The following is a 25533-nucleotide window of genomic DNA, read 5'->3' as shown; positions in this document are numbered from 1 at the left end:
AAACAATATTAAAGCAAAGTCCCAATCAGATTGGGTGAAATAGTCTGATGGTTTCTTATTTATTGGCGAAACTAGTTCATTAAAAAAAGGAAAATGAGCCAAACTGACAGGATAAAGGGGTTGTTGACTTGGAGTGAGAAGGGAACAATAGGAATTATTTGAGTTTTCAAGCTCAAATATAATCTGGTGAAAAGAGGAGGAATGGGTAAACAATCCTAATCGCTTGACCATATGGGAGCAGTTATTAAGTATAATGAGTCATGGACTAAGAAAAAGTGGGAATAAAGAAAATATATATTTTTTTTTTTTCATTTTGCCGCTTTGAGCTTGTCTACAAACATCTGGTGGTTGCCTCGTTAGCGCAGTAGGAAGCGTGTCAGTCTCATAATCTGAAGGTCGTGAGTTTGATCCTCACACGAGGCACTGTTCAGTGAGTTTTTGTCTTCCTCCATTCATGCAGGAAATCGGGTATTTCTGCCGAAACGTTTTTAATATATGAGGAAAGTGTTGTTGATTTCCTTGTCATTTTTGAGTGAGTAGAAGAGATGGGAATGATTTGAGCTTTAAATCCAAAATAGGATCTTGCCTAAAAAGAAACAATATTAAAGCAAAGTCCCAATCAGATTGGGTGAAATAGTCTGATGGTTTCTTATTTATTGGCGAAACTAGTTCATTAAAAAAAGGAAAATGAGCCAAACTGACAGGATAAAGGGGTTGTTGACTTGGAGTGAGAAGGGAACAATAGGAATTATTTGAGTTTTCAAGCTCAAATATAATCTGGTGAAAAGAGGAGGAATGGGTAAACAAAGATAAGTTAGAATTTATGGCCACAAAGAGCACTTTTATCCTATAACGCTCAACCTTTGAAAGTGCAAGACTAGTAAAAGTTTTTTTTCCCATACCGGGAGTCGAACCCAGGCCACCTGGGTGAAAGCCAGGAATCCTAATCGCTAGACCATATGGGAGCAGTTATTAAGTATAATGAGTCATGGACTAAGAAAAAGTGGGAATAAAGAAAATATATATTTTTTTTTTTTCATTTTGCCGCTTTGAGCTTGTCTACAAACATCTGGTGGTTGCCTCGTTAGCGCAGTAGGAAGCGTGTCAGTCTCATAATCTGAAGGTCGTGAATTTGATCCTCACACGAGGCACTGTTCAGTGAGTTTTTGTCTTCCTCCATTCATGCAGGAAATCGGGTATTTCTGCCGAAACGTTTTTAATATATGAGGAAAGTGTTGTTGATTTCCTTGTCATTTTTGAGTGAGTAGAAGAGATGGGAATGATTTGAGCTTTAAATCCAAAATAGGATCTTGCCTAAAAAGAAACAATATTAAAGCAAAGTCCCAATCAGATTGGGTGAAATAGTCTGATGGTTTCTTATTTATTGGCGAAACTAGTTCATTAAAAAAAGGAAAATGAGCCAAACTGACAGGATAAAGGGGTTGTTGACTTGGAGTGAGAAGGGAACAATAGGAATTATTTGAGTTTTCAAGCTCAAATATAATCTGGTGAAAAGAGGAGGAATGGGTAAACAAAGATAAGTTAGAATTTATGGCCACAAAGAGCACTTTTATCCTATAACGCTCAACCTTTGAAAGTGCAAGACTAGTAAAAGTTTTTTTTCCCATACCGGGAGTCGAACCCAGGCCACATGGGTGAAAACCAGGAATCCTAATCGCTAGACCATATGGGAGCAGTTATTAAGTATAATGAGTCATGGACTAAGAAAAAGTGGGAATAAAGAAAATATATATATTTTTTTTCATTTTGCCGCTTTGAGCTTGTCTACAAACATCTGGTGGTTGCCTCGTTAGCGCAGTAGGAAGTGTGTCAGTCTCATAATCTGAAGGTCGTGAGTTCGATCCTCACACGAGGCACTGTTCAGTTAGCTTTTGTCTTCCTCCATTCATGCAGGAAATTGGGTATTTCTGCCGAAACGTTTTTAATATATGAGGAAAGTGTTGTTGATTTCCTTGTCATTTTTGAGTGAGTAGAAGAGATGGGAATGATTTGAGCTTTAAATCCAAAATAGGATCTTGCCTAAAAAGAAACAATATTAAAGCAAAGTCCCAATCAGATTGGGTGAAATAGTCTGATGGTTTCTTATTTATTGGCGAAACTAGTTCATTAAAAAAAGGAAAATGAGCCAAACTGACAGGATAAAGGGGTTGTTGACTTGGAGTGAGAAGGGAACAATAGGAATTATTTGAGTTTTCAAGCTCAAATATAATCTGGTGAAAAGAGGAGGAATGGGTAAACAAAGATAAGTTAGAATTTATGGCCACAAAGAGCACTTTTATCCTATAACGCTCAACCTTTGAAAGTGCAAGACTAGTAAAAGTTTTTTTTCCCATACCGGGAGTCGAACCCAGGCCACATGGGAGAAAACCAGGAATCCTAATCGCTAGACCATATGGGAGCAGTTATTAAGTATAATGAGTCATGGACTAAGAAAAAGTGGGAATAAAGAAAATATATATATTTTTTTTTTCATTTTGCCGCTTTGAGCTTGTCTACAAACATCTGGTGGTTGCCTCGTTAGCGCAGTAGGAAGCGTGTCAGTCTCATAATCTGAAGGTCGTGAGTTTGATCCTCACGCGAGGCACTGTTCAGTGAGTTTTTGTCTTCCTCCATTCATGCAGGAAATCGGGTATTTCTGCCGAAACGTTTTTAATATATGAGGAAAGTGTTGTTGATTTCCTTGTCATTTTTGAGTGAGTAGAAGAGATGGGAATGATTTGAGCTTTAAATCCAAAATAGGATCTTGCCTAAAAAGAAACAATATTAAAGCAAAGTCCCAATCAGATTGGGTGAAATAGTCTGATGGTTTCTTATTTATTGGCGAAACTAGTTCATTAAAAAAAGGAAAATGAGCCAAACTGACAGGATAAAGGGGTTGTTGACTTGGAGTGAGAAGGGAACAATAGGAATTATTTGAGTTTTCAAGCTCAAATATAATCTGGTGAAAAGAGGAGGAATGGGTAAACAAAGATAAGTTAGAATTTATGGCCACAAAGAGCACTTTTATCCTATAACGCTCAACCTTTGAAAGTGCAAGACTAGTAAAAGTTTTTTTTCCCATACCGGGAGTCGAACCCAGGCCACATGGGTGAAAACCAGGAATCCTAATCGCTAGACCATATGGGAGCAGTTATTAAGTATAATGAGTCATGGACTAAGAAAAAGTGGGAATAAAGAAAATATATATATTTTTTTTTTCATTTTGCCGCTTTGAGCTTGTCTACAAACATCTGGTGGTTGCCTCGTTAGCGCAGTAGGAAGCGTGTCAGTCTCATAATCTGAAGGTCGTGAGTTTGATCCTCACACGAGGCACTGTTCAGTGAGTTTTTGTCTTCCTCCATTCATGCAGGAAATCGGGTATTTCTGCCGAAACGTTTTTAATATATGAGGAAAGTGTTGTTGATTTCCTTGTCATTTTTGAGTGAGTAGAAGAGATGGGAATGATTTGAGCTTTAAATCCAAAATAGGATCTTGCCTAAAAAGAAACAATATTAAAGCAAAGTCCCAATCAGATTGGGTGAAATAGTCTGATGGTTTCTTATTTATTGGCGAAACTAGTTCATTAAAAAAAGGAAAATGAGCCAAACTGACAGTATAAAGGGGTTGTTGACTTGGAGTGAGAAGGGAACAATAGGAATTATTTGAGTTTTCAAGCTCAAATATAATCTGGTGAAAAGAGGAGGAATGGGTAAACAAAGATAAGTTAGAATTTATGGCCACAAAGAGCACTTTTATCCTATAACGCTCAACCTTTGAAAGTGCAAGACTAGTAAAAGTTTTTTTTCCCATACCGGGAGTCGAACCCGGGCCACCTGGGTGAAAACCAGGAATCCTAACCGCTAGACCATATGGGAGCAGTTATTAAGTATAATGAGTCATGGACTAAGAAAAAGTGGGAATAAAGAAAATATATATATTTTTTTTTTCATTTTGCCGCTTTGAGCTTGTCTACAAACATCTGGTGGTTGCCTCGTTAGCGCAGTAGGAAGCGTGTCAGTCTCATAATCTGAAGGTCGTGAGTTTGATCCTCACGCGAGGCACTGTTCAGTGAGTTTTTGTCTTCCTCCATTCATGCAGGAAATCGGGTATTTCTGGCGAAACGTTTTTAATATATGAGGAAAGTGTTGTTGATTTCCTTGTCATTTTTGAGTGAGTAGAAGAGATGGGAATGATTTGAGCTTTAAATCCAAAATAGGATCTTGCCTAAAAAGAAACAATATTAAAGCAAAGTCCCAATCAGATTGGGTGAAATAGTCTGATGGTTTCTTATTTATTGGCGAAACTAGTTCATTAAAAAAAGGAAAATGAGCCAAACTGACAGGATAAAGGGGTTGTTGACTTGGAGTGAGAAGGGAACAATAGGAATTATTTGAGTTTTCAAGCTCAAATATAATCTGGTGAAAAGAGGAGGAATGGGTAAACAAAGATAAGTTAGAATTTATGGCCACAAAGAGCACTTTTATCCTATAACGCTCAACCTTTGAAAGTGCAAGACTAGTAAAAGTTTTTTTTCCCATACCGGGAGTCGAACCCAGGCCACATGGGTGAAAACCAGGAATCCTAATCGCTAGACCATATGGGAGCAGTTATTAAGTATAATGAGTCATGGACTAAGAAAAAGTGGGAATAAAGAAAATATATATATTTTTTTTTTCATTTTGCCGCTTTGAGCTTGTCTACAAACATCTGGTGGTTGCCTCGTTAGCGCAGTAGGAAGCGTGTCAGTCTCATAATCTGAAGGTCGTGAGTTTGATCCTCACACGAGGCACTGTTCAGTGAGTTTTTGTCTTCCTCCATTCATGCAGGAAATCGGGTATTTCTGCCGAAACGTTTTTAATATATGAGGAAAGTGTTGTTGATTTCCTTGTCATTTTTGAGTGAGTAGAAGAGATGGGAATGATTTGAGCTTTAAATCCAAAATAGGATCTTGCCTAAAAAGAAACAATATTAAAGCAAAGTCCCAATCAGATTGGGTGAAATAGTCTGATGGTTTCTTATTTATTGGCGAAACTAGTTCATTAAAAAAAGGAAAATGAGCCAAACTGACAGGATAAAGGGGTTGTTGACTTGGAGTGAGAAGGGAACAATAGGAATTATTTGAGTTTTCAAGCTCAAATATAATCTGGTGAAAAGAGGAGGAATGGGTAAACAAAGATAAGTTAGAATTTATGGCCACAAAGAGCACTTTTATCCTATAACGCTCAACCTTTGAAAGTGCAAGACTAGTAAAAGTTTTTTTTCCCATACCGGGAGTCGAACCCAGGCCACATGGGTGAAAACCAGGAATCCTAATCGCTAGACCATATGGGAGCAGTTATTAAGTATAATGAGTCATGGACTAAGAAAAAGTGGGAATAAAGAAAATATATATATTTTTTTTTTCATTTTGCCGCTTTGAGCTTGTCTACAAACATCTGGTGGTTGCCTCGTTAGCGCAGTAGGAAGCGTGTCAGTCTCATAATCTGAAGGTCGTGAGTTTGATCCTCACACGAGGCACTGTTCAGTGAGTTTTTGTCTTCCTCCATTCATGCAGGAAATCGAGTATTTCTGCCGAAACGTTTTTAATATATGAGGAAAGTGTTGTTGATTTCCTTGTCATTTTTGAGTGAGTAGAAGAGATGGGAATGATTTGAGCTTTAAATCCAAAATAGGATCTTGCCTAAAAAGAAACAATATTAAAGCAAAGTCCCAATCAGATTGGGTGAAATAGTCTGATGGTTTCTTATTTATTGGCGAAACTAGTTCATTAAAAAAAGGAAAATGAGCCAAACTGACAGGATAAAGGGGTTGTTGACTTGGAGTGAGAAGGGAACAATAGGAATTATTTGAGTTTTCAAGCTCAAATATAATCTGGTGAAAAGAGGAGGAATGGGTAAACAAAGATAAGTTAGAATTTATGGCCACAAAGAGCACTTTTATCCTATAACGCTCAACCTTTGAAAGTGCAAGACTAGTAAAAGGTTTTTTCCCATACCGGGAGTCGAACCCGGGCCACCTGGGTGAAAACCAGGAATCCTAATCGCTAGACCATATGGGAGCAGTTATTAAGTATAATGAGTCATGGACTAAGAAAAAGTGGGAATAAAGAAAATATATATATTTTTTTTTTCATTTTGCCGCTTTGAGCTTGTCTACAAACATCTGGTGGTTGCCTCGTTAGCGCAGTAGGAAGCGTGTCAGTCTCATAATCTGAAGGTCGTGAGTTTGATCCTCACACGAGGCACTGTTCAGTGAGTTTTTGTCTTCCTCCATTCATGCAGGAAATCGGGTATTTCTGCCGAAACGTTTTTAATATATGAGGAAAGTGTTGTTGATTTCCTTGTCATTTTTGAGTGAGTAGAAGAGATGGGAATGATTTGAGCTTTAAATCCAAAATAGGATCTTGCCTAAAAAGAAACAATATTAAAGCAAAGTCCCAATCAGATTGGGTGAAATAGTCTGATGGTTTCTTATTTATTGGCGAAACTAGTTCATTAAAAAAAGGAAAATGAGCCAAACTGACAGGATAAAGGGGTTGTTGACTTGGAGTGAGAAGGGAACAATAGGAATTATTTGAGTTTTCAAGCTCAAATATAATCTGGTGAAAAGAGGAGGAATGGGTAAACAAAGATAAGTTAGAATTTATGGCCACAAAGAGCACATTTATCCTATAACGCTCAACCTTTGAAAGTGCAAGACTAGTAAAAGGTTTTTTCCCATACCGGGAGTCGAACCCGGGCCACCTGGGTGAAAACCAGGAATCCTAACCGCTAGACCATATGGGAGCAGTTAATAAGTATAATGAGTCATGGACTAAGAAAAAGTGGGAATAAAGAAAATCTATATATATTTTTTCATTTGCCGCTTTGAGCTTGTCTACAAACATCTGGTGGTTGCCTCGTTAGCGCAGTAGGAAGCGTGTCAGTCTCATAATCTGAAGGTCGTGAGTTCGATCCTCACACGAGGCACTGTTCAGTTAGCTTTTGTCTTCCTCCATTCATGCAGGAAATTGGGTATTTCTGCCGAAACGTTTTTAATATATGAGGAAAGTGTTGTTGATTTCCTTGTCATTTTTGAGTGAGTAGAAGAGATGGGAATGATTTGAGCTTTAAATCCAAAATAGGATCTTGCCTAAAAAGAAACAATATTAAAGCAAAGTCCCAATCAGATTGGGTGAAATAGTCTGATGGTTTCTTATTTATTGGCGAAACTAGTTCATTAAAAAAAGGAAAATGAGCCAAACTGACAGGATAAAGGGGTTGTTGACTTGGAGTGAGAAGGGAACAATAGGAATTATTTGAGTTTTCAAGCTCAAATATAATCTGGTGAAAAGAGGAGGAATGGGTAAACAAAGATAAGTTAGAATTTATGGCCACAAAGAGCACTTTTATCCTATAACGCTCAACCTTTGAAAGTGCAAGACTAGTAAAAGTTTTTTTTCCCATACCAGGAGTCGAACGCAGGCCACATGGGTGAAAACCAGGAATCCTAATCGCTAGACCATATGGGAGCAGTTATTAAGTATAATGAGTCATGGACTAAGAAAAAGTGGGAATAAAGAAAATATATATATTTTTTTTTTCATTTTGCCGCTTTGAGCTTGTCTACAAACATCTGGTGGTTGCCTCGTTAGCGCAGTAGGAAGCGTGTCAGTCTCATAATCTGAAGGTCGTGAGTTTGATCCTCACACGAGGCACTGTTCAGTGAGTTTTTGTCTTCCTCCATTCATGCAGGAAATCGGGTATTTCTGCCGAAACGTTTTTAATATATGAGGAAAGTGTTGTTGATTTCCTTGTCATTTTTGAGTGAGTAGAAGAGATGGGAATGATTTGAGCTTTAAATCCAAAATAGGATCTTGCCTAAAAAGAAACAATATTAAAGCAAAGTCCCAATCAGATTGGGTGAAATAGTCTGATGGTTTCTTATTTATTGGCGAAACTAGTTCATTAAAAAAAGGAAAATGAGCCAAACTGACAGGATAAAGGGGTTGTTGACTTGGAGTGAGAAGGGAACAATAGGAATTATTTGAGTTTTCAAGCTCAAATATAATCTGGTGAAAAGAGGAGGAATGGGTAAACAAAGATAAGTTAGAATTTATGGCCACAAAGAGCACTTTTATCCTATAACGCTCAACCTTTGAAAGTGCAAGACTAGTAAAAGTTTTTTTTCCCATACCGGGAGTCGAACCCAGGCCACATGGGTGAAAAGCAGGAATCCTAATCGCTAGACCATATGGGAGCAGTTATTAAGTATAATGAGTCATGGACTAAGAAAAAGTGGGAATAAAGAAAATATATATATTTTTTTTTTCATTTTGCCGCTTTGAGCTTGTCTACAAACATCTGGTGGTTGCCTCGTTAGCGCAGTAGGAAGCGTGTCAGTCTCATAATCTGAAGGTCGTGAGTTTGATCCTCACACGAGGCACTGTTCAGTGAGTTTTTGTCTTCCTCCATTCATGCAGGAAATCGGGTATTTCTGCCGAAACGTTTTTAATATATGAGGAAAGTGTTGTTGATTTCCTTGTCATTTTTGAGTGAGTAGAAGAGATGGGAATGATTTGAGCTTTAAATCCAAAATAGGATCTTGCCTAAAAAGAAACAATATTAAAGCAAAGTCCCAATCAGATTGGGTGAAATAGTCTGATGGTTTCTTATTTATTGGCGAAACTAGTTCATTAAAAAAAGGAAAATGAGCCAAACTGACAGGATAAAGGGGTTGTTGACTTGGAGTGAGAAGGGAACAATAGGAATTATTTGAGTTTTCAAGCTCAAATATAATCTGGTGAAAAGAGGAGGAATGGGTAAACAAAGATAAGTTAGAATTTATGGCCACAAAGAGCACATTTATCCTATAACGCTCAACCTTTGAAAGTGCAAGACTAGTAAAAGGTTTTTTCCCATACCGGGAGTCGAACCCAGGCCACCTGGGTGAAAACCAGGAATCCTAACCGCTAGACCATATGGGAGCAGTTATTAAGTATAATGAGTCATGGACTAAGAAAAAGTGGGAATAAAGAAAATCTATATATATTTTTTCATTTGCCGCTTTGAGCTTGTCTACAAACATCTGGTGGTTGACTCGTTAGCGCAGTAGGAAGCGTGTCAGTCTCATAATCTGAAGGTCGTGAGTTCGATCCTCACACGAGGCACTGTTCAGTTAGCTTTTGTCTTCCTCCATTCATGCAGGAAATTGGGTATTTCTGCCGAAACGTTTTTAATATATGAGGAAAGTGTTGTTGATTTCCTTGTCATTTTTGAGTGAGTAGAAGAGATGGGAATGATTTGAGCTTTAAATCCAAAATAGGATCTTGCCTAAAAAGAAACAATATTAAAGCAAAGTCCCAATCAGATTGGGTGAAATAGTCTGATGGTTTCTTATTTATTGGCGAAACTAGTTCATTAAAAAAAGGAAAATGAGCCAAACTGACAGGATAAAGGGGTTGTTGACTTGGAGTGAGAAGGGAACAATAGGAATTATTTGAGTTTTCAAGCTCAAATATAATCTGGTGAAAAGAGGAGAAATGGGTAAACAAAGATAAGTTAGAATTTATGGCCACAAAGAGCACTTTTATCCTATAACGCTCAACCTTTGAAAGTGCAAGACTAGTAAAAGTTTTTTTTCCCATACCGGGAGTCGAACCCAGGCCACATGGGTGAAAACCAGGAATCCTAATCGCTAGACCATATGGGAGCAGTTATTAAGTATAATGAGTCATGGACTAAGAAAAAGTGGGAATAAAGAAAATATATATATTTTTTTTTTCATTTTGCCGCTTTGAGCTTGTCTACAAACATCTGGTGGTTGCCTCGTTAGCGCAGTAGGAAGCGTGTCAGTCTCATAATCTGAAGGTCGTGAGTTTGATCCTCACACGAGGCACTGTTCAGTGAGTTTTTGTCTTCCTCCATTCATGCAGGAAATCGGGTATTTCTGCCGAAACGTTTTTAATATATGAGGAAAGTGTTGTTGATTTCCTTGTCATTTTTGAGTGAGTAGAAGAGATGGGAATGATTTGAGCTTTAAATCCAAAATAGGATCTTGCCTAAAAAGAAACAATATTAAAGCAAAGTCCCAATCAGATTGGGTGAAATAGTCTGATGGTTTCTTATTTATTGGCGAAACTAGTTCATTAAAAAAAGGAAAATGAGCCAAACTGACAGGATAAAGGGGTTGTTGACTTGGAGTGAGAAGGGAACAATAGGAATTATTTGAGTTTTCAAGCTCAAATATAATCTGGTGAAAAGAGGAGGAATGGGTAAACAAAGATAAGTTAGAATTTATGGCCACAAAGAGCACTTTTATCCTATAACGCTCAACCTTTGAAAGTGCAAGACTAGTAAAAGTTTTTTTTCCCATACCGGGAGTCGAACCCAGGCCACATGGGTGAAAACCAGGAATCCTAATCGCTAGACCATATGGGAGCAGTTATTAAGTATAATGAGTCATGGACTAAGAAAAAGTGGGAATAAAGAAAATATATATTTTTTTTTTTTTCATTTTTCCGCTTTGAGCTTGTCTACAAACATCTGGTGGTTGCCTCGTTAGCGCAGTAGGAAGCGTGTCAGTCTCATAATCTGAAGGTCGTGAGTTTGATCCTCACACGAGGCACTGTTCAGTGAGTTTTTGTCTTCCTCCATTCATGCAGGAAATCGGGTATTTCTGCCGAAACGTTTTTAATATATGAGGAAAGTGTTGTTGATTTCCTTGTCATTTTTGAGTGAGTAGAAGAGATGGGAATGATTTGAGCTTTAAATCCAAAATAGGATCTTGCCTAAAAAGAAACAATATTAAAGCAAAGTCCCAATCAGATTGGGTGAAATAGTCTGATGGTTTCTTATTTATTGGCGAAACTAGTTCATTAAAAAAAGGAAAATGAGCCAAACTGACAGGATAAAGGGGTTGTTGACTTGGAGTGAGAAGGGAACAATAGGAATTATTTGAGTTTTCAAGCTCAAATATAATCTGGTGAAAAGAGGAGGAATGGGTAAACAAAGATAAGTTAGAATTTATGGCCACAAAGAGCACTTTTATCCTATAACGCTCAACCTTTGAAAGTGCAAGACTAGTAAAAGTTTTTTTTCCCATACCGGGAGTCGAACCCAGGCCACATGGGTGAAAACCAGGAATCCTAATCGCTAGACCATATGGGAGCAGTTATTAAGTATAATGAGTCATGGACTAAGAAAAAGTGGGAATAAAGAAAATATATATATATTTTTTTTCATTTTGCCGCTTTGAGCTTGTCTACAAACATCTGGTGGTTGCCTCGTTAGCGCAGTAGGAAGCGTGTCAGTCTGATAATCTGAAGGTCGTGAGTTTGATCCTCACACGAGGCACTGTTCAGTGAGTTTTTGTCTTCCTCCATTCATGCAGGAAATCGGGTATTTCTGCCGAAACGTTTTTAATATATGAGGAAAGTGTTGTTGATTTCCTTGTCATTTTTGAGTGAGTAGAAGAGATGGGAATGATTTGAGCTTTAAATCCAAAATAGGATCTTGCCTAAAAAGAAACAATATTAAAGCAAAGTCCCAATCAGATTGGGTGAAATAGTCTGATGGTTTCTTATTTATTGGCGAAACTAGTTCATTAAAAAAAGGAAAATGAGCCAAACTGACAGGATAAAGGGGTTGTTGACTTGGAGTGAGAAGGGAACAATAGGAATTATTTGAGTTTTCAAGCTCAAATATAATCTGGTGAAAAGAGGAGGAATGGGTAAACAAAGATAAGTTAGAATTTATGGCCACAAAGAGCACTTTTATCCTATAACGCTCAACCTTTGAAAGTGCAAGACTAGTAAAAGGTTTTTTCCCATACCGGGAGTCGAACCCGGGTCACCTGGGTGAAAACCAGGAATCCTAACCGCTAGACCATATGGGAGCAGTTAATAAGTATAATGAGTCATGGACTAAGAAAAAGTGGGAATAAAGAAAATATATATATTTTTTTAAATTTTGCCGCTTTGAGCTTGTCTACAAACATCTGGTGGTTGCCTCGTTAGCGCAGTAGGAAGCGTGTCAGTCTCATAATCTGAAGGTCGTGAGTTCGATCCTCACACGAGGCACTGTTCAGTTAGCTTTTGTCTTCCTCCATTCATGCAGGAAATTGGGTATTTCTGCCGAAACGTTTTTAATATATGAGGAAAGTGTTGTCGATTTTCTTGTCATTTTTGAGTGAGTAGAAGAGATGGGAATGATTTGAGCTTTAAATCCAAAATAGGATCTTGCCTAAAAAGAAACAATATTAAAGCAAAGTCCCAATCAGATTGGGTGAAATAGTCTGATGGTTTCTTATTTATTGGCGAAACTAGTTCATTAAAAAAAGGAAAATGAGCCAAACTGACAGGATAAAGGGGTTGTTGACTTGGAGTGAGAAGGGAACAATAGGAATTATTTGAGTTTTCAAGCTCAAATATAATCTGGTGAAAAGAGGAGGAATGGGTAAACAAAGATAAGTTAGAATTTATGGCCACAAAGAGCACTTTTATCCTATAACGCTCAACCTTTGAAAGTGCAAGACTAGTAAAAGGATTTTTCCCATACCGGGAGTCGAACCCGGGTCACCTGGGTGAAAACTAGGAATCCTAACCGCTAGACCATATGGGATCAGTTATTAAGTATAATGAGTCATGGACTAAGAAAAAGTGGGAATAAAGAAAATATATATATTTTTTTTCATTTTGCCGCTTTGAGCTTGTCTACAAACATCTGGTGGTTGCCTCGTTAGCGCAGTAGGAAGCGTGTCAGTCTCATAATCTGAAGGTCGTGAGTTCGATCCTCACACGAGGCACTGTTCAGTTAGCTTTTGTCTTCCTCCATTCATGCAGGAAATTGGGTATTTCTGCCGAAACGTTTTTAATATATGAGGAAAGTGTTGTCGATTTTCTTGTCATTTTTGAGTGAGTAGAAGAGATGGGAAAGATTTAAACTTTAAATTTAAAATAGGATCTTGCCTAAAAAGAAACAATATTAAAGCAAAGTCCCAATCAGATTGGGTGAAATAGTCTGATGGTTTCTTATTTATTGGCGAAACTAGTTCATTAAAAAAAGGAAAATGAGCCAAACTGACAGGATAAAGGGGTTGTTGACTTGGAGTGAGAAGGGAACAATAGGAATTATTTGAGTTTTCAAGCTCAAATATAATCTGGTGAAAAGAGGAGGAATGGGTAAACAAAGATAAGTTAGAATTTATGGCCACAAAGAGCACTTTTATCCTATAACGCTCAACCTTTGAAAGTGCAAGACTAGTAAAAGTTTTTTTCCCATACCGGGAGTCGAACCCAGGCCACCTGGGTGAAAACCAGGAATCCTAATCGCTAGACCATATGGGAGCAGTTATTAAGTATAATGAGTCATGGACTAAGAAAAAGTGGGAATAAAGAAAATATATATATTTTTTTTTCATTTTGCCGCTTTGAGCTTGTCTACAAACATCTGGTGGTTGCCTCGTTAGCGCAGTAGGAAGCGTGTCAGTCTCATAATCTGAAGGTCGTGAGTTTGATCCTCACACGAGGCACTGTTCAGTGAGTTTTTGTCTTCCTCCATTCATGCAGGAAATCGGGTATTTCTGCCGAAACGTTTTTAATATATGAGGAAAGTGTTGTTGATTTCCTTGTCATTTTTGAGTGAGTAGAAGAGATGGGAATGATTTGAGCTTTAAATCCAAAATAGGATCTTGCCTAAAAAGAAACAATATTAAAGCAAAGTCCCAATCAGATTGGGTGAAATAGTCTGATGGTTTCTTATTTATTGGCGAAACTAGTTCATTAAAAAAAGGAAAATGAGCCAAACTGACAGGATAAAGGGGTTGTTGACTTGGAGTGAGAAGGGAACAATAGGAATTATTTGAGTTTTCAAGCTCAAATATAATCTGGTGAAAAGAGGAGGAATGGGTAAACAAAGATAAGTTAGAATTTATGGCCACAAAGAGCACTTTTATCCTATAACGCTCAACCTTTGAAAGTGCAAGACTAGTAAAAGGTTTTTTCCCATACCGGGAGTCGAACCCAGGCCACATGGGTGAAAACCAGGAATCCTAATCGCTAGACCATATGGGAGCAGTTATTAAGTATAATGAGTCATGGACTAAGAAAAAGTGGGAATAAAGAAAATATATATATTTTTTTTCATTTTGCCGCTTTGAGCTTGTCTACAAACATCTGGTGGTTGCCTCGTTAGCGCAGTAGGAAGCGTGTCAGTCTCATAATCTGAAGGTCGTGAGTTCGATCCTCACACGAGGCACTGTTCAGTTAGCTTTTGTCTTCCTCCATTCATGCAGGAAATTGGGTATTTCTGCCGAAACGTTTTTAATATATGAGGAAAGTGTTGTCGATTTTCTTGTCATTTTTGAGTGAGTAGAAGAGATGGGAATGATTTGAGCTTTAAATTTAAAATAGGATCTTGCCTAAAAAGAAACAATATTAAAGCAAAGTCCCAATCAGATTGGGTGAAATAGTCTGATGGTTTCTTATTTATTGGCGAAACTAGTTCATTAAAAAAAGGAAAATGAGCCAAACTGACAGGATAAAGGGGTTGTTGACTTGGAGTGAGAAGGGAACAATAGGAATTATTTGAGTTTTCAAGCTCAAATATAATCTGGTGAAAAGAGGAGGAATGGGTAAACAAAGATAAGTTAGAATTTATGGCCACAAAGAGCACTTTTATCCTATAACGCTCAACCTTTGAAAGTGCAAGACTAGTAAAAGTTTTTTTCCCATACCGGGAGTCGAACCCAGGCCACCTGGGTGAAAACCAGGAATCCTAATCGCTAGACCGTATGGGAGCAGTTATTAAGTATAATGAGTCATGGACTAAGAAAAAGTGGGAATAAAGAAAATATATATATTTTTTTTTCATTTTGCCGCTTTGAGCTTGTCTACAAACATCTGGTGGTTGCCTCGTTAGCGCAGTAGGAAGCGTGTCAGTCTCATAATCTGAAGGTCGTGAGTTTGATCCTCACACGAGGCACTGTTCAGTGAGTTTTTGTCTTCCTCCATTCATGCAGGAAATCGGGTATTTCTGCCGAAACGTTTTTAATATATGAGGAAAGTGTTGTTGATTTCCATGTCATTTTTGAGTGAGTAGAAGAGAAGGGAATGATTTGAGCTTTAAATCCAAAATAGGATCTTGCCTAAAAAGAAACAATATTAAAGCAAAGTCCCAATCAGATTGGGTGAAATAGTCTGATGGTTTCTTATTTATTGGCGAAACTAGTTCATTAAAAAAAGGAAAATGAGCCAAACTGACAGGATAAAGGGGTTGTTGACTTGGAGTGAGAAGGGAACAATAGGAATTATTTGAGTTTTCAAGCTCAAATATAATCTGGTGAAAAGAGGAGGAATGGGTAAACAAAGATAAGTTAGAATTTATGGCCACAAAGAGCACTTTTATCCCATAACGCTCAACCTTTGAAAGTGCAAGACTAGTAAAAGGATTTTTCTCATACCGGGAGTCGAACCCGGGCCACCTGGGTGAAAACCAGGAATCCTAATCGCTAGACCATATGGGAGCAGTTATTAAGTATAATGAGTCATGGACTAAGAAAAAGTGGGAATAAAGAAAATATATATTTTTTTTTTTCATTTTGCCGCTTTGAGCTTGTCTACAAACATCTGGTGGTTGCCTCATTAGCGCAGTAGGAAGCGTGTCACTCTCATAATCTGAAGGTCGTGAGTTTGATCCTCACACGAGGCACTGTTCAGTGAGTTTTTGTCTTCCTCCATTCATGCAGGAAATCGGGTATTTCTGCCGAAACGTTTTTAATATATGAGGAAAGTGTTGTTGATTTCCTTGTCATTTTTGAGTGAGTAGAAGAGATGGGAATGATTTGAGCTTTAAATCCAAAATAGGATCTTGCCTAAAAAGAAACAATATTAAAGCAAAGTCCCAATCAGATTGGGTGAAATAGTCTGATGGTTTCTTATTTATTGGCAAAACTAGTTCATTAAAAAAAGGAAAATGAGCCAAACTGACAGGATAAAGGGGTTGTTGACTTGGAGTGAGAAGGGAACAATAGGAATTATTTGAGTTTTCAAGCTCAAATATAATCTGGTGAAAAGAGGAGGAATGGGTAAACAAAGATAAGTTAGAATTTATGGCCACAAAGAGCACTTTTATCCTATAACGCTCAACCTTTGAAAGTGCAAGACTAGTAAAAGTTTTTTTTCCCATACCGGGAGTCGAACCCAGGCCACATGGGTGAAAACCAGGAATCCTAATCGCTAGACCATATGGGAGCAGTTATTAAGTATAATGAGTCATGGACTAAGAAAAAGTGGGAATAAAGAAAATATATATTTTTTTTTTTCATTTTGCCGCTTTGAGCTTGTCTACAAACATCTGGTGATTGCCTCGTTAGCGCAGTAGGAAGCGTGTCAGTCTCATAATCTGAAGGTCGTGAGTTTGATCCTCACACGAGGCACTGTTCAGTGAGTTTTTGTCTTCCTCCATTCATGCAGGAAATCGGGTATTTCTGCCGAAACGTTTTTAATATATGAGGAAAGTGTTGTTGATTTCCTTGTCATTTTTGAGTGAGTAGAAGAGATGGGAATGATTTGAGCTTTAAATCCAAAATAGGATCTTGCCTAAAAAGAAACAATATTAAAGCAAAGTCCCAATCAGATTGGGTGAAATAGTCTGATGGTTTCTTATTTATTGGCGAAACTAGTTCATTAAAAAAAGGAAAATGAGCCAAACTGACAGGATAAAGGGGTTGTTGACTTGGAGTGAGAAGGGAACAATAGGAATTATTTGAGTTTTCAAGCTCAAATATAATCTGGTGAAAAGAGGAGGAATGGGTAAACAAAGATAAGTTCGAATTTATGGCCACAAAGAGCACTTTTATCCTATAACGCTCAACCTTTGAAAGTGCAAGACTAGTAAAAGGTTTTTTCCCATACCGGGAGTCGAACCCGGGCCAACTGGGTGAAAACCAGGAATCCTAACCGCTAGACCATATGGGAGCAGTTATTAAGTATAATGAGTCATGGACTAAGAAAAAGTGGGAATAAAGAAAATATATATTTTTTTTTTTCATTTTGCCGCTTTGAGCTTGTCTACAAACATCTGGTGGTTGCCTCATTAGCGCAGTAGGAAGCGTGTCACTCTCATAATCTGAAGGTCGTGAGTTTGATCCTCACACGAGGCACTGTTCAGTGAGTTTTTGTCTTCCTCCATTCATGCAGGAAATCGGGTATTTCTGCCGAAACGTTTTTAATATATGAGGAAAGTGTTGTTGATTTCCTTGTCATTTTTGAGTGAGTAGAAGAGATGGGAATGATTTGAGCTTTAAATCCAAAATAGGATCTTGCCTAAAAAGAAACAATATTAAAGCAAAGTCCCAATCAGATTGGGTGAAATAGTCTGATGGTTTCTTATTTATTGGCGAAACTAGTTCATTAAAAAAAGGAAAATGAGCCAAACTGACAGGATAAAGGGGTTGTTGACTTGGAGTGAGAAGGGAACAATAGGAATTATTTGAGTTTTCAAGCTCAAATATAATCTGGTGAAAAGAGGAGGAATGGGTAAACAAAGATAAGTTAGAATTTATGGCCACAAAGAGCACTTTTATCCTATAACGCTCAACCTTTGAAAGTGCAAGACTAGTAAAAGTTTTTTTTCCCATACCGGGAGTCGAACCCAGGCCACATGGGTGAAAACCAGGAATCCTAATCGCTAGACCATATGGGAGCAGTTATTAAGTATAATGAGTCATGGACTAAGAAAAAGTGGGAATAAAGAAAATATATATTTTTTTTTTTCATTTTGCCGCTTTGAGCTTGTCTACAAACATCTGGTGGTTGCCTCGTTAGCGCAGTAGGAAGCGTGTCAGTCTCATAATCTGAAGGTCGTGAGTTTGATCCTCACACGAGGCACTGTTCAGTGAGTTTTTGTCTTCCTCCATTCATGCAGGAAATCGGGTATTTCTGCCGAAACGTTTTTAATATATGAGGAAAGTGTTGTTGATTTCCTTGTCATTTTTGAGTGAGTAGAAGAGATGGGAATGATTTGAGCTTTAAATCCAAAATAGGATCTTGCCTAAAAAGAAACAATATTAAAGCAAAGTCCCAATCAGATTGGGTGAAATAGTCTGATGGTTTCTTATTTATTGGCGAAACTAGTTCATTAAAAAAAGGAAAATGAGCCAAACTGACAGGATAAAGGGGTTGTTGACTTGGAGTGAGAAGGGAACAATAGGAATTATTTGAGTTTTCAAGCTCAAATATAATCTGGTGAAAAGAGGAGGAATGGGTAAACAAAGATAAGTTAGAATTTATGGCCACAAAGAGCACTTTAATCCTATAACGCTCAACCTTTGAAAGTGCAAGACTAGTAAAAGTTTTTTTCCCATACCGGGAGTCGAACCCAGGCCACCTGGGTGAAAACCAGGAATCCTAATCGCTAGACCATATGGGAGCAGTTATTAAGTATAATGAGTCATGGACTAAGAAAAAGTGGGAATAAAGAAAATATATATATTTTTTTTTCATTTTGCCGCTTTGAGCTTGTCTACAAACATCTGGTGGTTGCCTCGTTAGCGCAGTAGGAAGCGTGTCAGTCTCATAATCTGAAGGTCGTGAGTTTGATCCTCACACGAGGCACTGTTCAGTGAGTTTTTGTCTTCCTCCATTCATGCAGGAAATCGGGTATTTCTGCCGAAACGTTTTTAATATATGAGGAAAGTGTTGTTGATTTCCTTGTCATTTTTGAGTGAGTAGAAGAGATGGGAATGATTTGAGCTTTAAATCCAAAATAGGATCTTGCCTAAAAAGAAACAATATTAAAGCAAAGTCCCAATCAGATTGGGTGAAATAGTCTGATGGTTTCTTATTTATTGGCGAAACTAGTTCATTAAAAAAAGGAAAATGAGCCAAACTGACAGGATAAAGGGGTTGTTGACTTGGAGTGAGAAGGGAACAATAGGAATTATTTGAGTTTTCAAGCTCAAATATAATCTGGTGAAAAGAGGAGGAATGGGTAAACAAAGATAAGTTAGAATTTATGGCCACAAAGAGCACTTTTATCCCATAACGCTCAACCTTTGAAAGTGCAAGACTAGTAAAAGGTTTTTTCCCATACCGGGAGTCGAACCCGGGCCACCTGGGTGAAAAGCAGGAATCCTAACCGCTAGACCATATGGGAGCAGTTATTAAGTATAATGAGTCATGGACTAAGAAAAAGTGGGAATAAAGAAAATATATATATTTTTTTTCATTTTGCCGCTTTGAGCTTGTCTACAAACATCTGGTGGTTGCCTCGTTAGCGCAGTAGGAAGCGTGTCAGTCTCATAATCTGAAGGTCGTGAGTTCGATCCTCACACGAGGCACTGTTCAGTGAGTTTTTGTCTTCCTCCATTCATGCAGGAAATTGGGTATTTCTGCCGAAACGTTTTTAATATATGAGGAAAGTGTTGTTGATTTTCTTGTCATTTTTGAGTGAGTAGAAGAGATGGGAATGATTTGAGCTTTAAATTTAAAATAGGATCTTGCCTAAAAAGAAACAATATTAAAGCAAAGTCCCAATCAGATTGGGTGAAATAGTCTGATGGTTTCTTATTTATTGGCGAAACTAGTTCATTAAAAAAAGGAAAATGAGCCAAACTGACAGGATAAAGGGGTTGTTGACTTGGAGTGAGAAGGGAACAATAGGAATTATTTGAGTTTTCAAGCTCAAATATAATCTGGTGAAAAGAGGAGGAATGGGTAAACAAAGATAAGTTAGAATTTATGGCCACAAAGAGCACTTTTATCCTATAACGCTCAACCTTTGAAAGTGCAAGACTAGTAAAAGTTTTTTTTCCCATACCGGGAGTCGAACCCAGGCCACCTGGGTGAAAACCAGGAATCCTAATCGCTAGACCATATGGGAGCAGTTATTAAGTATAATGAGTCATGGACTAAGAAAAAGTGGGAATAAAGAAAATATATATTTTTTTTTTTCATTTTGCCGCTTTGAGCTTGTCTACAAACATCTGGTGGTTGCCTCATTAGCGCAGTAGGAAGCGTGTCAGTCTCATAATCTGAAGGTCGTGAGTTTGATCCTCACACGAGGCACTGTTCAGTGAGTTTTTGTCTTCCTCCATTCATGCAGGAAATCGGGTATTTCTGCCGAAACGTTTTTAATATATGAGGAAAGTGTTGTTGATTTCCTTGTCATTTTTGAGTGAGTAGAAGAGATGGGAATGATTTGAGCTTTAAATCCAAAATAGGATCTTGCCTAAAAAGAAACAATATTAAAGCAAAGTCCCAATCAGATTGGGTGAAATAGTCTGATGGTTTCTTATTTATTGGCAAAACTAGTTCATTAAAAAAAGGAAAATGAGCCAAACTGACAGGATAAAGGGGATGTTGACTTGGAGTGAGAAGGGAACAATAGGAATTATTTGAGTTTTCAAGCTCAAATATAATCTGGTGAAAAGAGGAGGAATGGGTAAACAAAGATAAGTTAGAATTTATGGCCACAAAGAGCACTTTTATCCCATAACGCTCAACCTTTGAAAGTGCAAGACTAGTAAAAGGTTTTTTCCCATACCGGGAGTCAAACCCGGGCCACCTGGGTGAAAAGCAGGAATCCTAACCGCTAGACCATATGGGAGCAGTTATTAAGTATAATGAGTCATGGACTAAGAAAAAGTGGGAATAAAGAAAATATATATATTTTTTTTCATTTTGCCGATTTGAGCTTGCCTACAAACATCTGGTGGTTGCCTCGTTAGCGCAGTAGGAAGCGTGTCAGTCTCATAATCTGAAGGTCGTGAGTTTGATCCTCACACGAGGCACTGTTCAGTGAGTTTTTGTCTTCCTCCATTCATGCAGGAAATCGGGTATTTCTGCCGAAACGTTTTTAATATATGAGGAAAGTGTTGTTGATTTCCTTGTCATTTTTGAGTGAGTAGAAGAGATGGGAATGATTTGAGCTTTAAATCCAAAATAGGATATTGCCTAAAAAGAAACAATATTAAAGCAAAGTCCCAATCAGATTGGGTGAAATAGTCTGATGGTTTCTTATTTATTGGCAAAACTAGTTCATTAAAAAAAGGAAAATGAGCCAAACTGACAGGATAAAGGGGATGTTGACTTGGAGTGAGAAGGGAACAATAGGAATTATTTGAGTTTTCAAGCTCAAATATAATCTGGTGAAAAGAGGAGGAATGGGTAAACAAAGATAAGTTAGAATTTATGGCCACAAAGAGCACTTTTATCCTATAACGCTCAACCTTTGAAAGTGCAAGACTAGTAAAAGTTTTTTTTCCCGTACCGGGAGTCGAACCCAGGCCACCTGGGTGAAAACCAGGAATCCTAATCGCTAGACCATATGGGAGCAGTTATTAAGTATAATGAGTCATGGACTAAGAAAAAGTGGGAATAAAGAAAATATATATATTTTTTTTTCATTTTGCCGATTTGAGCTTGTCTACAAACATCTGGTGGTTGCCTCGTTAGCGCAGTAGGAAGCGTGTCAGTCTCATAATCTGAAGGTCGTGAGTTTGATCCTCACACGAGGCACTGTTCAGTGAGTTTTTGTCTTCCTCCATTCATGCAGGAAATCGGGTATTTCTGCCGAAACGTTTTTAATATATGAGGAAAGTGTTGTTGATTTCCTTGTCATTTTTGAGTGAGTAGAAGAGATGGGAATGATTTGAGCTTTAAATCCAAAATAGGATCTTGCCTAAAAAGAAACAATATTAAAGCAAAGTCCCAATCAGATTGGGTGAAATAGTCTGATGGTTTCTTATTTATTGGCGAAACTAGTTCATTAAAAAAAGGAAAATGAGCCAAACTGACAGGATAAAGGGGTTGTTGACTTGGAGTGAGAAGGGAACAATAGGAATTATTTGAGTTTTCAAGCTCAAATATAATCTGGTGAAAAGAGGAGGAATGGGTAAACAAAGATAAGTTAGAATTTATGGCCACAAAGAGCACTTTTATCCCATAACGCTCAACCTTTGAAAGTGCAAGACTAGTAAAAGGTTTTTTCCCATACCGGGAGTCGAACCCAGGCCACCTGGGTGAAAACCAGGAATCCTAATCGCTAGACCATATGGGAGCAGTTATTAAGTATAATGAGTCATGGACTAAGAAAAAGTGGGAATAAAGAAAATATATATTTTTTTTTTTTCATTTTGCCGATTTGAGCTTGTCTACAAACATCTGGTGGTTGCCTCTTTAGCGCAGTAGGAAGCGTGTCAGTCTCATAATCTGAAGGTCGTGAGTTTGATCCTCACACGAGGCACTGTTCAGTGAGTTTTTGTCTTCCTCCATTCATGCAGGAAATCGGGTATTTCTGCCGAAACGTTTTTAATATATGAGGAAAGTGTTGTTGATTTCCTTGTCATTTTTGAGTGAGTAGAAGAGATGGGAATGATTTGAGCTTTAAATCCAAAATAGGATCTTGCCTAAAAAGAAACAATATTAAAGCAAAGTCCCAATCAGATTGGGTGAAATAGTCTGATGGTTTCTTATTTATTGGCGAAACTAGTTCATTAAAAAAAGGAAAATGAGCCAAACTGACAGGATAAAGGGGTTGTTGACTTGGAGTGAGAAGGGAACAATAGGAATTATTTGAGTTTTCAAGCTCAAATATAATCTGGTGAAAAGAGGAGGAATGGGTAAACAAAGATAAGTTAGAATTTATGGCCACAAAGAGCACTTTTATCCTATAACGCTCAACCTTTGAAAGTGCAAGACTAGTAAAAGGTTTTTTCCCATACCGGGAGTCGAACCCGGGCCACCTGGGTGAAAACCAGGAATCCTAACCGCTAGACCATATGGGAGCAGTTATTAAGCATAATGAGTCATGGACTAAGAAAAAGTGGGAATAAAGAAAATATATATATTTTTTTTCATTTTGCCGCTTTGAGCTTGTCTACAAACATCTGGTGGTTGCCTCGTTAGCGCAGTAGGAAGCGTGTCAGTCTCATAATCTGAAGGTCGTGAGTTCGATCCTCACACGAGGCACTGTTCAGTGAGTTTTTGTCTTCCTCCATTCATGCAGGAAATTGGGTATTTCTGCCGAAACGTTTTTAATATATGAGGAAAGTGTTGTTGATTTTCTTGTCATTTTTGAGTGAGTAGAAGAGATGGGAATGATTTGAGCTTTAAATTTAAAATAGGATCTTGCCTAAAAAGAAACAATATTAAAGCAAAGTCCCAATCAGATTGGGTGAAATAGTCTGATGGTTTCTTATTTATTGGCGAAACTAGTTCATTAAAAAAAGGAAAATGAGCCAAACTGACAGGATAAAGGGGTTGTTGACTTGGAGTGAGAAGGGAACAATAGGAATTATTTGAGTTTTCAAGCTCAAATATAATCTGGTGAAAAGAGGAGGAATGGGTAAACAAAGATAAGTTAGAATTTATGGCCACAAAGAGCACTTTTATCCTATAACGCTCAACCTTTGAAAGTGCAAGACTAGTAAAAGTTTTTTTTCCCATACCGGGAGTCGAACCCAGGCCACCTGGGTGAAAACCAGGAATCCTAATCGCTAGACCATATGGGAGCAGTTATTAAGTATAATGAGTCATGGACTAAGAAAAAGTGGGAATAAAGAAAATATATATATTTTTTTTTCATTTTGCCGATTTGAGCTTGTCTACAAACATCTGGTGGTTGCCTCGTTAGCGCAGTAGGAAGCGTGTCAGTCTCATAATCTGAAGGTCGTGAGTTTGATCCTCACACGAGGCACTGTTCAGTGAGTTTTTGTCTTCCTCCATTCATGCAGGAAATCGGGTATTTCTGCCGAAACGTTTTTAATATATGAGGAAAGTGTTGTTGATTTCCTTGTCATTTTTGAGTGAGTAGAAGAGATGGGAATGATTTGAGCTTTAAATCCAAAATAGGATCTTGCCTAAAAAGAAACAATATTAAAGCAAAGTCCCAATCAGATTGGGTGAAATAGTCTGATGGTTTCTTATTTATTGGCGAAACTAGTTCATTAAAAAAAGGAAAATGAGCCAAACTGACAGGATAAAGGGGTTGTTGACTTGGAGTGAGAAGGGAACAATAGGAATTATTTGAGTTTTCAAGCTCAAATATAATCTGGTGAAAAGAGGAGGAATGGGTAAACAAAGATAAGTTAGAATTTATGGCCACAAAGAGCACTTTTATCCTATAACGCTCAACCTTTGAAAGTGCAAGACTAGTAAAAGTTTTTTTTCCCATACCGGGAGTCGAACCCAGGCCACATGGGTGAAAACCAGGAATCCTAATCGCTAGACCATATGGGAGCAGTTATTAAGTATAATGAGTCATGGACTAAGAAAAAGTGGGAATAAAGAAAATATATATTTTTTTTTTTCATTTTGCCGCTTTGAGCTTGTCTACAAACATCTGGTGGTTGCCTCGTTAGCGCAGTAGGAAGCGTGTCAGTCTCATAATCTGAAGGTCGTGAGTTTGATCCTCACACGAGGCACTGTTCAGTGAGTTTTTGTCTTCCTCCATTCATGCAGGAAATCGGGTATTTCTGCCGAAACGTTTTTAATATATGAGGAAAGTGTTGTTGATTTCCTTGTCATTTTTGAGTGAGTAGAAGAGATGGGAATGATTTGAGCTTTAAATCCAAAATAGGATCTTGCCTAAAAAGAAACAATATTAAAGCAAAGTCCCAATCAGATTGGGTGAAATAGTCTGATGGTTTCTTATTTATTGGCGAAACTAGTTCATTAAAAAAAGGAAAATGAGCCAAACTGACAGGATAAAGGGGTTGTTGACTTGGAGTGAGAAGGGAACAATAGGAATTATTTGAGTTTTCAAGCTCAAATATAATCTGGTGAAAAGAGGAGGAATGGGTAAACAAAGATAAGTTCGAATTTATGGCCACAAAGAGCACTTTTATCCTATAACGCTCAACCTTTGAAAGTGCAAGACTAGTAAAAGGTTTTTTCCCATACCGGGAGTCGAACCCGGGCCACCTGGGTGAAAACCAGGAATCCTAACCGCTAGACCATATGGGAGCAGTTATTAAGTATAATGAGTCATGGACTAAGAAAAAGTGGGAATAAAGAAAATATATATATTTTTTTTCATTTTGCCGCTTTGAGCTTGTCTACAAACATCTGGTGGTTGCCTCGTTAGCGCAGTAGGAAGCGTGTCAGTCTCATAATCTGAAGGTCGTGAGTTCGATCCTCACACGAGGCACTGTTCAGTTAGCTTTTGTCTTCCTCCATTCATGCAGGAAATTGGGTATTTCTGCCGAAACGTTTTTAATATATGAGGAAAGTGTTGTCGATTTTCTTGTCATTTTTGAGTGAGTAGAAGAGATGGGAATGATTTGAGCTTTAAATTTAAAATAGGATCTTGCCTAAAAAGAAACAATATTAAAGCAAAGTCCCAATCAGATTGGGTGAAATAGTCTGATGGTTTCTTATTTATTGGCGAAACTAGTTCATTAAAAAAAGGAAAATGAGCCAAACTGACAGGATAAAGGGGTTGTTGACTTGGAGTGAGAAGGGAACAATAGGAATTATTTGAGTTTTCAAGCTCAAATATAATCTGGTGAAAAGAGGAGGAATGGGTAAACAAAGATAAGTTAGAATTTATGGCC

At 37.8% G+C, this 25533-nt stretch overlaps 17 non-coding genes across 17 annotated transcripts; 8 read left to right on the top strand and 9 right to left on the bottom strand.

Moving 5' to 3' along the window:
- Nucleotides 1-893: 893 nt before the first annotated feature.
- Nucleotides 894-965, bottom strand: TRNAE-UUC (transfer RNA glutamic acid (anticodon UUC)). Its single transcript has one exon. It is a non-coding gene; the product is annotated as a tRNA-Glu (tRNA).
- Nucleotides 966-3803: 2838 nt separating this feature from the next.
- On the bottom strand, nucleotides 3804-3875 carry TRNAE-UUC (transfer RNA glutamic acid (anticodon UUC)). The gene has a single exon. It is a non-coding gene; the product is annotated as a tRNA-Glu (tRNA).
- A 2111-nt stretch (nucleotides 3876-5986) lies between these two features.
- On the bottom strand, nucleotides 5987-6058 carry TRNAE-UUC (transfer RNA glutamic acid (anticodon UUC)). Its single transcript has one exon. It is a non-coding gene; the product is annotated as a tRNA-Glu (tRNA).
- A 655-nt stretch (nucleotides 6059-6713) lies between these two features.
- On the bottom strand, nucleotides 6714-6785 carry TRNAE-UUC (transfer RNA glutamic acid (anticodon UUC)). Its single transcript has one exon. It is a non-coding gene; the product is annotated as a tRNA-Glu (tRNA).
- Nucleotides 6786-6895: 110 nt separating this feature from the next.
- TRNAM-CAU (transfer RNA methionine (anticodon CAU)) lies at nucleotides 6896-6968 on the top strand. The gene has a single exon. It is a non-coding gene; the product is annotated as a tRNA-Met (tRNA).
- A 1925-nt stretch (nucleotides 6969-8893) lies between these two features.
- TRNAE-UUC (transfer RNA glutamic acid (anticodon UUC)) lies at nucleotides 8894-8965 on the bottom strand. Its single transcript has one exon. It is a non-coding gene; the product is annotated as a tRNA-Glu (tRNA).
- A 2295-nt stretch (nucleotides 8966-11260) lies between these two features.
- TRNAI-GAU (transfer RNA isoleucine (anticodon GAU)) lies at nucleotides 11261-11333 on the top strand. The gene has a single exon. It is a non-coding gene; the product is annotated as a tRNA-Ile (tRNA).
- A 469-nt stretch (nucleotides 11334-11802) lies between these two features.
- On the bottom strand, nucleotides 11803-11874 carry TRNAE-UUC (transfer RNA glutamic acid (anticodon UUC)). The gene has a single exon. It is a non-coding gene; the product is annotated as a tRNA-Glu (tRNA).
- Nucleotides 11875-11985: 111 nt separating this feature from the next.
- TRNAM-CAU (transfer RNA methionine (anticodon CAU)) lies at nucleotides 11986-12058 on the top strand. Its single transcript has one exon. It is a non-coding gene; the product is annotated as a tRNA-Met (tRNA).
- A 469-nt stretch (nucleotides 12059-12527) lies between these two features.
- Nucleotides 12528-12599, bottom strand: TRNAE-UUC (transfer RNA glutamic acid (anticodon UUC)). The gene has a single exon. It is a non-coding gene; the product is annotated as a tRNA-Glu (tRNA).
- Nucleotides 12600-12710: 111 nt separating this feature from the next.
- TRNAM-CAU (transfer RNA methionine (anticodon CAU)) lies at nucleotides 12711-12783 on the top strand. Its single transcript has one exon. It is a non-coding gene; the product is annotated as a tRNA-Met (tRNA).
- Nucleotides 12784-14161: 1378 nt separating this feature from the next.
- Nucleotides 14162-14234, top strand: TRNAM-CAU (transfer RNA methionine (anticodon CAU)). Its single transcript has one exon. It is a non-coding gene; the product is annotated as a tRNA-Met (tRNA).
- Nucleotides 14235-19244: 5010 nt separating this feature from the next.
- On the top strand, nucleotides 19245-19317 carry TRNAM-CAU (transfer RNA methionine (anticodon CAU)). The gene has a single exon. It is a non-coding gene; the product is annotated as a tRNA-Met (tRNA).
- A 3375-nt stretch (nucleotides 19318-22692) lies between these two features.
- TRNAE-UUC (transfer RNA glutamic acid (anticodon UUC)) lies at nucleotides 22693-22764 on the bottom strand. The gene has a single exon. It is a non-coding gene; the product is annotated as a tRNA-Glu (tRNA).
- A 111-nt stretch (nucleotides 22765-22875) lies between these two features.
- TRNAM-CAU (transfer RNA methionine (anticodon CAU)) lies at nucleotides 22876-22948 on the top strand. Its single transcript has one exon. It is a non-coding gene; the product is annotated as a tRNA-Met (tRNA).
- A 1923-nt stretch (nucleotides 22949-24871) lies between these two features.
- Nucleotides 24872-24943, bottom strand: TRNAE-UUC (transfer RNA glutamic acid (anticodon UUC)). The gene has a single exon. It is a non-coding gene; the product is annotated as a tRNA-Glu (tRNA).
- A 111-nt stretch (nucleotides 24944-25054) lies between these two features.
- Nucleotides 25055-25127, top strand: TRNAM-CAU (transfer RNA methionine (anticodon CAU)). The gene has a single exon. It is a non-coding gene; the product is annotated as a tRNA-Met (tRNA).
- The last annotated feature ends 406 nt before the right edge of the window (nucleotides 25128-25533 follow it).

The sequence above is a fragment of the Rhinoderma darwinii genome, chromosome 3 (assembly GCF_050947455.1).
Source record: "Rhinoderma darwinii isolate aRhiDar2 chromosome 3, aRhiDar2.hap1, whole genome shotgun sequence".
In the NCBI taxonomy this organism is placed as follows: domain Eukaryota; kingdom Metazoa; phylum Chordata; class Amphibia; order Anura; family Rhinodermatidae; genus Rhinoderma; species Rhinoderma darwinii.
Note: the sequence above shows the minus strand (reverse complement) of the source record. Positions and strands in the feature narration are given on the sequence as shown.